We start from the raw sequence: 13,919 nt of genomic DNA, 5'->3' as shown, positions 1-13,919 counted from the left end.
CAATAACATGTGATTGACAGGAACAAATTTTAAATAATTCAACGAGAGTGACAGAGAAAATAGTGACGATTAAAGCAATGTTGTCTTCACTCATTCAGTAAGCATTTATCAGGCGCAGTGTGAGTGGACCATGATGCTCACTTCAGGGAAAGTAGTTTAGAGCACTCTGAGACACACCCACACAATGCTAAGTGCAGCCAAAGAGTTGTAAGTGGAAATAAAAATGTATCACAAAGATTTTTGAACCCAATTTTGGAATTTAACCCAGATATCCAAGTCAAAATTAGGGTTGTAAAAATGGAGTATTTTCAAAGATGACAACTACAAAATAAAATAAGTTGTGCAACTGTTCAAATCCATTGATAACACTGCAGATTTAATTTTGCTGTCTTGAATGGATCTTCTGCAGCTTGATATACAGCTGAAACAGTCTACAAAAGCACCTAGAACCATGGTAGAAACTCAGTCACTGTTAGTGAACCTGTATTTGTTGCTGACCCTAGCTTTCAAACCTAAGGGAGCCCCAAAGACCATATTTATTTGGGGAATCTGTTGTTGTTGTTGTTAGGTGCCGCTGAGTTGGTTCCAACTCATAGCGACCCTGTGTACAAAGGAATGAAACACTGCCCCATCCTGTACCATCCTCACAATCATTGTTATGCTTCAGCCCATTGTTGCAGCCACTGTGCCAATCCATCTCACTGAACGTCTTCCTCTTTCTTGTTGACCCTCTGCTTTACCAAGCATGATATCCTTCTCCAGGGACTCATCCCCCTGATAACGTGTCCAAAGTATGTGAGATGAAAAGTCGCACAATCCTCACTTCTAATGAGCATTCCAAATGAGCATTCTAGCTGTACTTCTTCCAACACAGATTTGTTCATTCTTCTGGTGGTCCATGATATATTCAACATTCTTCGCCAACACCATAAATGTCGAACATCTCAAAATTTCAAAGCTCATATGAAAGATACAACACATCATTCCTGCTTTCAAAGGACCATGTAGGCAAGGCAGAAATTTTTCACATGTAACTATTAGCCTGCAAATACTTCTTAGTGTGAGGCTGAACATGAGCACAGAGAGAGGCACAGGGGTGGGGTGGACAGCGGCAGCAGAAGAACATGACATAAAGGAACTATCTATAGATGGAAAAACCCAACAGTTTAAAACCAAGCATATTAAGAGGCCCTTAAAATATTTGTGATTTCAACCAACTTGTATATTTTAAAAATTTGGAAGTGACAGCAAGTAGGCAATAAAGTTCAGCCAGATAGATAGCCCTTAATTTTTTTTAATTTGGTTAATTTATGCATTTGATCATTCATTAGCTCAACAAATATTGTCTCCCAAACAGTGTTCTAAAGGCTTGGGGTACAAAAATGAAAATACAAAAGAGAAAAAAGTCCCTACCCTCATGGAGCTTACCTTATAAAGAGGAAGACAGAATATAAAAGGTGTGTAAGTAAAATAACTAGTGTGGTGTTTAGTGATGCATGCTAAGGAGCAAAATAAAGCAGGAAAGGAGATCAGAGGTGTAATGTTATTCAGGAGATCCAGAAAGGACCTGTTGGAGGCGATGCTGGAGTAAATACCTGAGACAGATGAGGGAGTGAGCCAGGTTTTCCAGGTGTGGGTAGAGTCCAGGATCTGGCTAGCACAAAACGCCCAAGATAGGGGCTGTGGAGGCTGGTGTGCGTGCAACAGAGTGAGCTGATTGATGGAGCCTGAGGGAGATAAGATACAAGAGGTGAAGGGATGGAAGGAACCCTGGGAGTTTTGAGGATCACTGTGACAGAATGATGTGGGAGCCTGTGGAAGGTTTTGAAGAGAGAAGTGATGTGATCCGACACAGCTGATTTAACAGATAAGTGAGGTGTATGCCTCTGTGTGGACATTCCACTTCCTCCCTTTTCTTTACTAAAGGCACATATCTTCATGACTTGTAATGTTTGCTTTTATTAAGAAAGGGGTCATTTTGATTCCCTACCGACTTGAGGGTGAACGGTCCATGTGTCCTGATTTCAAATCAATTCTCTCACTTTCTGTCTAATCTGTTGTTGTTAGGTGCCCTCAGGTCGGTTCCTACTTATGCCGACCCTATGTACAACAGAAGGAAACACTGCCTGGTCCTCCTGCACCATCCTCACAATCTTTGCTATGTTTGAGCCCATTGTTACAGCCACTGTGTCAGTCCATCTCATTGCAGGTCTTCCTCTTTTTCATTGACTCTCTACCAAGATTGATGTCCTTCTCCAGGGGCTAGGCCCTCCTGATATGTCCAAAGTAGGTGAGACAGTCTCGCCATCCTTGCTTCCAAGGAACATTCTGGCTGTACTTCTTCTGTCTAATCTAGATTGTTACTATTTACTTGTTCAATCATTTAACAGATATTTGTTGAGAGCCTACCATGAGCTAGACACTGTGCTTATCAATAGGAATTCAGTAGTGAACAACAACAAAGATCCCAGAATTCATGAAAATAACAGCTTTTCCCCATAGCCTTTACCACCTGAGTACCCCACACCAAACTGTCCCACATACGGCACATGGTAGATATATTAAAAAGCTCTCTTCTACCTCTTTCACTACCCTGTACGCACCAGGCTGTTTTGTTCCAAGTCTCACTCCTCCCTGCTCTGTAATATTGCTGGAATTTGATCATTTCTGTTTGCCTTCTCAGGGACTTGGTGAACATGATTTTCTAAGAAAACAATGTCCTTTATGAATATGTTTTACATATGAAGTATAGTATTTTAGAAAGACAGTAACTTATTTTTTTTCTCTTAATAGACTTTTCAGCTACCAGAATCAGATATTTTCCCCAGCCACTTCTTTACTTTCTCATATTACATGCTGGTTTGCTTTACAAGTTTTTTTTTTTTTTTTTTTTGCTCCCAAAGCTATAACCTTGTGTAAGTTTCCCAGGAGATATGATTCTCAGCGTTTCATTGGACAAACATTTGTTTTTTTGCAACCACATGAACAAGCCAAACTGCACGTAGTCCAAAAAATAATCCTGCCCTTTTCACCACACTTTTTATTAAATGCCATGTTCAAAGGAATACTAGCATAGTGACAGTTAAAACATTCTAATTTTGCCACTTAACCAGGAGGAGGATTTTGAACCTTGGCATATATAACAAAGTAATTTAGCATTCTGAGGAAGGTTTTGTAGTGTGTTCTCATTTTTAGTTGTCAAAAAAAAAAAAAATTTTTTTTTTTTTCTGAAAGGATGTGAAGAAGAAAGAAGGCAATAATTTTTTACAACTTCAGAATATACTTATTTGTCAAAACAAACAGAATGAAATGGTCTCTTTTACATTCTAATGCATGTTTTAGTAGATGAAAAAGGCATTCTTATAATTGAATTTAATTTTGAAATCATGATATTTCTACAGTGATAGCTAAATGCTATTGACTTCCAAATTATAGTTAAGTTGAGTAAAAAGAAAATCTAGTTAAGCTAGTAGCATTTCTATACATTCTTTTGAGAATAATGGTGTGATCTCCCATGAGTTACTGGTTCCTTAGGCCATACAAGTGAATTAACTGCGCAGTTTAGCTCAGTAGATGTTTTTACCTGAAAAAAAAGTAAAATAACTTGGGCCATTTGTTCTATTAATAAACAATTTAGGAACTTCTCTTATTTTCATAGTTATAACAAACCAAAGCAGGACTCTCCCTAAAATGATTCTTTGCTTTATCAATATTTTTAAATAAAATGAATCTGGTTATCTTCTTACTGCATATAGTTACATTCCATTCCCCTTTATTTTGGTAGATAATTATACATTTTTTAAACATTTCATCTTCTGATTCTAGGGAAAATCCCGAAGAGGCTCATTGTGACTTGGGCCAGTCGCTTGCATTATTTCACATTTCCTCTGTAAAATAAAGATTAAGTGACCTGATATGGGTATGGTATGAAGCAAGTTAGATCATGACTATGAACTCATTCTGGAAGGCTTAAAGAACAAGAAACTGTAAGCTACTACTGTTCTGTCCTTATTTTACTCATATCACAGCAGCTATCCTTTGGAAGCTGCAGTCAGCTCAGCTGTGGGGGCAGTTGAATAAAGGCAGCCATGTTGGAATATCCCCGTGGGGAAACCCACCAATTGCAGAACTACCAATCTTGTAAGACAGTGCTCTTTGTCTAGCCCTGAAACTAAAGATTTTGCCAGATGAGATCAACATGGACTGGGTCAATCAGATGTATAACAATCAGATCAGCCTTCTCAAGTTGTGGTTATTATTTTCGCAATATGTGAGGGTGCCAGGGAAAACATGTTTTAATTCTAAGACAATTTGTGATGAGTGAAATGTATCCAAGCAGCTCAAATTGGAGAATAAAGCAATATTTTATATTAGTCACTTAATTTTCTTCTGGAGATTATATGATAGTTATTTGTGCCTAATACTTCAGCAAGTGGCTAAAAAAAAAAAAATTCTATTGATTATAGCAATCGTAACATCGATTCTAGTATGAGGATGCCTGGATATTTTGACATCAAGTAGAAATTGCTTCAGTTTCTCTCCTAGCCATACGTAGGGTTACATTAGTTGAATAACCTTTTTACACTCACTGTGTAAAGTTTAAGTTCCAGAAAAGATGTAATTATGGGGGTCAGTCAAATTATAGGTAGAAGTAGATAATAACTATAAACTAACATTATTTTTAAAAAAAAAAGTTTTAATTTTTGGTATATATTTATAAAAATACTATATATATTTATTTTGAAATATTTATTTATTTATTTTATATATTAAATTCACTTTAACTTAATGTCAGTGATTGATTAAGTGGGTTAAGAAATAGCCAATAAATGAATTTAATGTGAGAAGCCCACAGATCATTTTACACCCCTGTTTTCTCAAATGTATTCACAACCTATTTTCTTTATCTCATAGTTACCTTAAGAAGAGCTGACCCATGTCTATACTTTGTTTCTGTTGTAATGATAATTCTTTTAGAAAAAAATTGTCCATGGTCATTTGTGAAAACTTTTCAATCTTAAAATAAGACGTCCTCAAAATATCATTTAGTTGTATTCTAAGCAGAGAAACACTATTCAGAAAGTATACAGTTTCAGGTAAAAATAAATTTACTTTTCAAACTCTAATTTTCTTTTCAAACTAAATCCTCCTGTTTTCTTACCTTTAAGTTTAGTAATACGCTACTGTAGATTTTCTCCTTGGCCCTTTAATACATGTTGCCCTAAGTTTATGCACAAATGCTCTCAAAAGCGTTATGAGTTATTATAAGGGTCAGGGCATAAAAACTGACAGTCCCAGTGACACATGTAATTACCGAGACTTCCACAATAATACAGCTTTGGGGAAAACCTGTAATCTGGTATTACGAAGTTATTGCAGTCACCAGAGTGAGAAGTTTTCCTTAATTCGATAACAACGCCACTGTGTTCTTGATCCAGATTGTGATGTCCCTCTGAAGCCACAAGCTGCCACTAGCGTGCGAAAGCACAACACAGAATTCAGCTGTGTCAGACTCCCAAATCCACTCCTGTATCTGCATCCAAGATCTAGTAAACAGTAGATAAAAGTTTGACAACTACACCTCTTGAAAATTAACTAAAGCAAATTCCAACACAGTCTCTTCTTTGAAAGAGACAATTACCCCTCATTTGATAATGGAAATATTGCCCTATGAATTCCAAAATGACCTTTCCTGGATCTTCCTCTTGCAAAGCATAAGCCACCTCTCCCCCTCTCCATTGTCAAATCCATTCACGCTGGGCTATGTACCAATCTCCCTATCACCAAAGGCTATTATTTACAGAAGTCCAACAGTATACTTAACTTTCTACATAAAAAGAGTCTTTGTCAAGCCCAGTGATCTCGATTCTAGGTCATTTCACAATACTGGGATGATTTTTCTTAATTGCTTTGTAAGGTTAACCTCTGGAATGCTTGTGGCTTGTAAGGTATAAGATGTTCATTAAGTTGGCTTCCTTAGTAATCCATGCAATGTCTGCAAACTGGCCTCAGTTGCCTGAGTTCATCCTAGTCACAAAACAAATGGCTGAACAGAGCCATTAGGGAAGCTCTGGTCCCTTAAAACTTCCATAGCTCCCAGTATATGATTTTAAAAAAATGTTGCAAAAACTGTTCATTCTACATTTGTGGCAGTATACTAGAAGCTACATAATCTGCACCAAAAATGTTTTAAACCAAGATAGAATTTGTCTGAAGTTTAGGAGAAAAATTAAACACTGAGCACTATTGAGAAACACTATTTTAAGAAGGACAGTATAGACACTACTCCTAAAAGACCTTTTAGGAGGTCCAGGAAAGGAACTATTCTTTTGGCCCTAGAATATCCCAAGAATATTGCTTGAGGGCACACCTCTGTTCCAGGGTTTCATGAATCATTACCAACATTTTTTCCATGTGAGCGTAAGGAGATACCCACAGTGACATAGCATGGACCGAGCACTTACAAAGGGGCATGAGTCATCTGGGTAAGAGGGCCTTCCAGCCAGAATCATAGATATAAACCAAGTTGGCGGCAAGTAGTTTCCAAGAAAATTGAAATATATGTATGTATATATATATATGTTTTAAATGCTGAAGTTATCAAGGATTTTATTTTACTTGGATCAACAATCAACGCCGTGGAAGCAGCACTCAAGAAATCAGTCGACATATTGCATTGGGCAAATCTGCTGCAAAAGACCTCTTTAAAATGTTGAAAAGCAAAGATGTCACCTTGAGGACCAAGGTCCGCCTGATCCAACCCATGATATTTTCAGTCACCTCATAGGCATGTGAAAGCCGGACAGTAAATAAGGAAGACCGAAGAAGAATTGATGCCTTTGAATTATGATATTGGTGAAGAATATTGAATATACCATGGGCTGCCAGAAGAGTGAACGAGCAAGTCTGTCTTGGGAGAAGTACAGCCAGAATGATCCCTGAAAGCAAGGATGTTCCCTCCTGGACATGTTATCAGGAGGGAACAGTCCCTGGAGAAGGACATCATGTTTGGTAAAGTAGAGGGTCAGCAAAAAAGAGGAAGACACTCAACAAGATGGACTGGCACAGTGACTGCAACAATGGGTTCAAACATAACGATGATTCTAAAGATGGCACAAGATTGGGCAGTGTTTCCTTCTGTTGAACATATGGTCGCTATGAGTTGAAACTGAGTCACCAGCACCTACAACAACAAATTTCCAAAATGAGTTTTGTTTCCTTTTTTTTAGAAATTGCAGTCTTCAGAGTAATAAATTTATTGGCATCTAGTTTTCCATGTGCCAAATATCATGAGCCTTGAATCTTCCAGAAATTTCACTATACTGTGGACATAGTAAAGGAGGATTTGATTAGTTATACTCTGTGTGTGCATACACATATACACTCATGTGCACACACATACACACATGCACACATATATACACGTGCACACATATACACATGTGCACACATACACATATGTGCACACATACACACTGTTCTCAGATCCTTCAGGGCCTATTAGACTGTGCACATATGTTTTCTGAAAATGTTACAAGTGGCATATTTAATGTTTGGCATTAGTTTGAAAAGCATTCTCAAAGTGTCAGAATAACCAATTTAGCTAGCCTAACTGAAAAAAGAAAAAAAGCCAACAAAACAAATAAAAACAAAAAAGCAGCACCACCTTCCGCTCCAGAATAGCAACAAATTTTGTAAGCATTGTTCTCTGTGTTCTTGCACCTTTAACCTTAGCCTATCCTCTGTGTGGAAACCCTGGTGGCGTGTGGTTAAGTGCTACGGCTGCTAACCAAAGGGTTTGCAGTTTGAATCTGCCAGGCGCTCCTTGGAAACTCTATGGGGCAGTTCTACTCTGTCCTTTAGGGTTGCTATGAGTCAGAATCGACTCGATGGCACCGGGTTTGGTTTTTTTTGGACCCTCTGCGTAGACACAGAGTGACAAAATTTTAGCAAAACAGGTATTATTGTAATGCTTGTCACCTAGAAGAAATAAAGACCTAATATCTAGTGAGTGTTTGTTTGTTTGTTTTCTAAAATAGAATTGAGAGGTAATTAACAGCAAAAACTCTGAAGCCTGGACAAACAGCCCATCTCCACCACTTAGAAGCTAAGTAAACCTGGTCAATCAGGGTAAAGTATTGGAAAATGTATGATAAGCTGGTTCTACATGACCACACTTCACCTGAACCAGAACCAATTTATGCAAAACAGACATGATTCAATGTCAGATATAAAGTTAGTGTCAAAAATCACATACTTCCTAGGAAAACATAAGAGCTATGTAATATTAAGAGTGAATGCACAAAAAAATGTTTAGTAAAAACAGCATGTCTTTTTCATCTCAATATTTCAGATGAGTAGAATTCAGGGTGATCATTTTATTTTAATGGAAAATGACTGTATTCTGATTCAAAAACTCAACCTTTGGGAAGCAACTTGTTAGTAAGTTAAGACTCAGCAGACATACTCATTAATGCTAGAACCCTGAAATAGTAAAGGTTTGCAGGAGTATTTGAAAACCACAAGAGACATGAGAACTAAGCCCTAGATTTTTCTTTAATTTTTTTTTTTTTTTTTAAATAGCCACAGGGCCAAAGGTTTCTGCCTCCAGTGTATGGTGATTTAAAACTTAGTCATAACTAAATAACATGCCTAGCCGTGGTCTCCAATGTCGATTTTTCCCATTGGGAAGGGCTTGTGGAAACCAGAAGAAAACAAGGAACGAGTGCCATTTTTTACATTTCTCACAATTTTAAAGTGGCAAAGAAAGAGGAATAAATGGGTTTAAATACTAAAAGTAGTATATTATGCATTAGAGTAAAATTTTTTCCAATATTGCTGAAATAAATGATATATTTTATATCCCTGAGAGTTGTTCCCTCAGGATACCACTTCAGCAAGATCAAAATTTCATTGATATTGTGGACAGGTATACTCCTGCCATCACGTTTTCTAGGTTTCTCAGTTAGGGAACATCTGCCCATGTTCCATATTTTCCCTTGTGCCTCGTTTTACCGTTCTGTCCATGAACACTGTAGGACTTGAGGGATTCTTGAGGAACTAAATTTGCCATCGAGGCCCTTTTACATTTTTAGAATGCAAGACAGACATCCTTTGCGTTTATTTTATTTTTTAATTGTAATTGGAATGCTACTAAATCTCTTCTCACAGTTCTTCAAATACTGACCATGACCATGTGTATAAGGAATTTTACTAATGACCACTCACCATTTCAGTAAACAACCATATTATAAGTAACAGCATAAACCATTCCCTAATTCTTTTCTTGAGATTCTTTAAGTCTTTTCATTAGAGATGAAGTATGTTAAATATGGGCACAAAGGCTGGAAATGTGTATTTTTTTGAATCTCCCAGAAGGTCATATATATATATATCCTTAAGTTTGGCTCCCTAGAGAATGTTTTCAGTGGCTCAGTATGAAGATTCCTCAGATTTTTAAGAAACTATTAACCTAGAAAAGGAGCCCTGGTGGCATAGTGGTTAAAAGCTATGGATGTTAATCAAAAGGTCGGCAGTTCGAATTCACCAGCTACTCCTTGGAAATTGTGTGGAGCAGTTCTATTCTGTCCTATAAGGTCGACTCCATGAAAAAATTTTTTTTTGTTTGTTTTCTTAATCTGAAAAAGGAGTCCCTGGATTGTGCAAAAGGTTAATGCACTCAGCCGTGAACTGAGTTGAAAGGTCCGAGGTTTGAGTCCACCCAGAGGCACCTCGAAAGAAAGACTTGGAGGTTTACTTCAGAAAAATCAGCCATTGAAAACACCTTGGAGCACAGTTCTCCCCTGACACCCCTGGGGTCGCCATGAGTCTGAGTTGACTGGATGGCATCTGTTTTGGTTGATTTTAACCTGGAAAGATAAAGAGGTATCTGATGTATTTTTGTTTTGTTTTCCTTTCTTCAAAGCTGTGGTACCTCAGGGTAGGATGTTATCGACCCAAAAAGGAGCCTCTCTCTACAGTGAAGCCTTGCGAAGTCTATTGTCACTGTGTGTCATAGATACTAATTCTGTCTGTACTTTACGGAGGTTTTTGTGGAATTAACCAGGTGTTCTGCTTTTATGGGTCGTTATAGGTAACAGCTTTAATGATTGGTGTTTCCTTACCTCGTGCCTGTGTTTATATCTTTAGATCTAGGATGGAAAGTCAGATAGTGTGGGCTCTGCAGCTGTTGCTCAGGTTTTTGGCTTGCAAATTCTGTGGAGATCTAGACTATGTTATCTGTGCTTTGGCCTCTGAGGGACAGGCTTGTGTTTGTTGGTGCCGAGAGCTTCCTGCTTCCTTCTTCAGATCACAGATCTACCCTCTCGCCTCTCTCCCAAAACAATTCTGCCTTCTTTTCCTGGGTAAAGATGTGATGACTACAGCAATCTGGGGCCAAGTGCTCACTGACTTTTGATAGAAATGGAAAGACACCAGGAGTTTACAATAACAGCAAACCAGGAAACCGTTTCTCCTTCTTATTCTTCTCTCTCTCTGTCTCCCTCATTCCTTTCTCTCTCGGCTTCCTTCCTTCTTTATTCCTGCAAATGTGGAGTTTGGAGAATACGTGAATTCATATATGAATGTTCTTGTCCTTTCACGTTTAAGGAATTTATGGGTTAGTGATTTCTTTAAATTTAGGGATGTTTTAAATTTGCATATTTCACATTCACCTTGAACAAGCAATAGCCTTAAATGGATTTTTCCTCCAATTTTGCATCTAAGATATGTAGAATGTTTTGCCCTGCATCGTCATTTGTCAGACTTCAGTGCTTCCATAACTCAATTAAGTCTCTTAGCACTTTGCCATCTTGGAGGCAGGCTTTGACTTTCATTTAATTTAAACAACGTAGTTTATGCTTTAAAAAGAAAAAAAAATCCCCCCTTTTTACTGGTGTTGATTCAACTGAGTGCTTATGGTGGCTAATCTGATAGAAAGGTGTAGAAAAATCATCAATTATCTGATTATTGTCTGGGAAATTTTCCAACAAATTATTTTCTTCTCTGGATCTTTGGTGGCACAGTGGTTAAGAGCTCAAGCTAACCAAAAGGTCAGCAGTTTGAATCTACCAGCCGCTCGTTGGAAACACTATGGGGCAGTTCTACTCTGTCCTATAGGGTCACTGTGAGTCAGAATCAACTCGATAGCAAAGGGTTTGGGTTTTCTTTTTTATTATTTATTTTATTCTCTAGTTGTATTTCCATATATTTTTCATGTCTTGCTTTTTTTCTCCTTAGATTCAGAGTTGTCCTTGCTTTTTTCCCCTAAAGATATACTTGTTTCACTTTTAAGTCTCCTTTTTACCACATGTTAGGATTCAGCATGTATGTGTTCTTTTTAAATACCAAATCAGTACATCTGTGTAATCCCATGGTCAGAAAGCTCATTCCAACTTTTTCCATCCCTGTGACGGAAAGTTTAATTTCTCAAATTTTCATGAAGCCTATGAGAATCTGTCAGTGTAAAATCAAATAGAGATTCCAATGTCTGCTATGCCGAAATGGTTGTGGCAAACCAATGCTCCCACCAAAAATAATAGTAATGCTGAAAAATAAATACAGAAAAAATACAAGAAAACAAAAAACTACTGTTGGAGGCATCAGAGAAGCACTGAAGCAGAGCTTAGGTTCCAAAATATCAGAAGAAGGAAACTGCAAATAAATTGCCCTGCACACTGTAAGAGGCTTGTCTTAGACTATTCCTTGATCCTTGTAGGGCATTTGACAAAGGAAAAGAAGCAGAGAATCCAGGCCGAGGGCTACTGCTAAAAGGCAAGAATCGACAGAGCTTTCAGCAAACTCATAGTTAGAAAGAGAGACAAATACTGGATTTCAGAGCTGCCATAGCACGTAGAACATGAGGGGACACGACCCATGGAGAGGGAGGAACAGGGAGGTGGACCTGTGCTCAGAGGTCTTGCATTTAAGGTACCAGTGAATTCTAAGGCTGCACAGGACCAGAGGGTGGGAAGCCAAGAAGAGTTTTCAGCAGCCACATGCTGCTGGGGAGAAAAACATTGAAGTCCAGGTCCACCCAAAGAGAATCAGTCTAGCAAATTTCTTGAGCTCTCAGTAGTGACCCCTGGAGGGGTATGTACTTGGAATGAGGGTGAACCAGAGAGAAAACTCAAATACTTCAACCTCATCAGAAGTATACTCAGTCCCTACCCAAAATAATGTGATTGGCTCCTCCTAGAGCTGCTTACCAAGGAATAGGCCAAACCCTCCCTGAAGAAAGAAAATATCATCCAGAGTCTCATAACTGAATCAAGACAAATTTGTGAGATGATAAATACCTTAGCTTGCATTAATCAAAAACTCAGTGTTATTTTGGCTAAACAAATAATACATAAAATTTTCTATCATAATATTTTTCTTCATTTCTTTGGAAATACAGATTGCACCTGAACTTAGAACATGAATAACTGAAAACTTGTTTTTATGACTCATTTGATAAGATCTTCTTAAGATTGAGAATGCTAAACTTATGGACTCTGAGGTATTTTTTCTTTGCTTTTTGAGAGGAACTTAAATTATGGATCTGGTCTTGAGCTTAAAAAATATTTGATTTATTTATGTCATGGATATGACTAAAACAATTCTTTTTGATTATGTATATTGTATATATATATATATATGAAAAGACGGAGAACCATATATTGCTGGCTAAGTTGCACCTAAATAAGATCAATAAATCCTAGGTAAAAAGGATACAGAGAAATGCCAAACATTTAACATTAGTTTAAAGAGAGAGCATAGCCTCCTCGTTAGCGAAGTGATGTTATAGAAATGCTACATACTAGATCTGCCTTTTGAATAGAGAAAATAAAAATCTTAACAACTGGACCAGTAAAGAAAATTGTGCTAAATGATAAAGAAATTAAAGTTGTCAAGGATTTCGTTCTTCTTGGATCAACAATCAACGTTCATGGAAGCAGCAGTCAAGTAATCAAAGGATGTATTCTATTAGGCAAATCCACTTCAAACGATCTCTTTAAAGTGTTAAAAAGCAAAGATGCCACTTGGATGACTAAAGTGTGCCTGACCCAAGCCATGGTATTTTCGATCACCTCATGTGTATATGAAAGCTGGACAATGAAAAAGGAAGACCAAAGAAGAATTGATGCATTCAAATTGTGGTGCTGGTGAAGAACATTGACTATACCATGGAGTGTGAGAAGAACAAATTTGTCTTGGAGGAAGTAAAGCCAGAATGCTCCTTAGAAGAGAGGATAGTGAGACTTCAGCTTGCTTACCTAGGGCATATCATCAGGGGGGACCAGCCTCTGGAGAGAGACATCATCCTTGGCAAAGTAGAGGGTCAGTGAATAAGAGGGAGACCCTCACCAAGATGGAGTGACACAGTGGCTGTAGCAGTGGGCTCAAACACAGCAAGGATTGTGAGGATGGCTCAAGACAGGGCAGTGTTTGGTTTTGTTATACATAAGTCCACTATGAGTCAGAGCCAACTCAATGGCACCTAACAACAACAAAAATGCTAAGTATATTTCAAAAGTTAGAAGAATTACAACAAAGAGATCTATTTGCCTGTGTTTAACACAGTGTTTCCCTAATTACCCCCTAGGATCACTTTTTCATGAAAAATCTATTCGTATTCTTTGAAATTAATGTTTGATGGAACTCATTTTAATAATCGCTAGTGTAGAACTTTGAGCCCTGGTGGCTCAGCTGTAACCAAAATGTCAGCAGTTTGAATCCACCAGCCTACTCCTTGGAAACCCTATGGGGCAGTTTTACTCTGTCTCATAGAGTCGCTTGGAATCAACTCCATAGCAAGTTTTTTTTTTCAGTCTCGAACTTCAGCTGCTCTTGAAGCTTCTATTGGTCATGAAGGGTGATTTCATGTGAGGGTCTCATAATTTAACAAACCATGGAGGACCTAAGTGTCTAACAAACAA

The 13,919-nt window shown here is 37.8% G+C and overlaps 1 protein-coding gene across 9 annotated transcripts in view; it reads left to right on the top strand.

Annotated features, from left to right (window-relative positions):
• Positions 1-13,919, top strand: part of DLC1 (DLC1 Rho GTPase activating protein) — a 456,845-nt gene that overhangs the window by 68,216 nt on the left and 374,710 nt on the right. The window lies entirely within an intron of this gene.

Source organism: Elephas maximus, chromosome 22 (assembly GCF_024166365.1).
Source record: "Elephas maximus indicus isolate mEleMax1 chromosome 22, mEleMax1 primary haplotype, whole genome shotgun sequence".
Lineage (NCBI taxonomy): Eukaryota > Metazoa > Chordata > Mammalia > Proboscidea > Elephantidae > Elephas > Elephas maximus.
The sequence above is the reverse complement of the archived record's forward strand: the minus strand, read 5'-3'. Positions and strand labels throughout refer to the sequence as shown.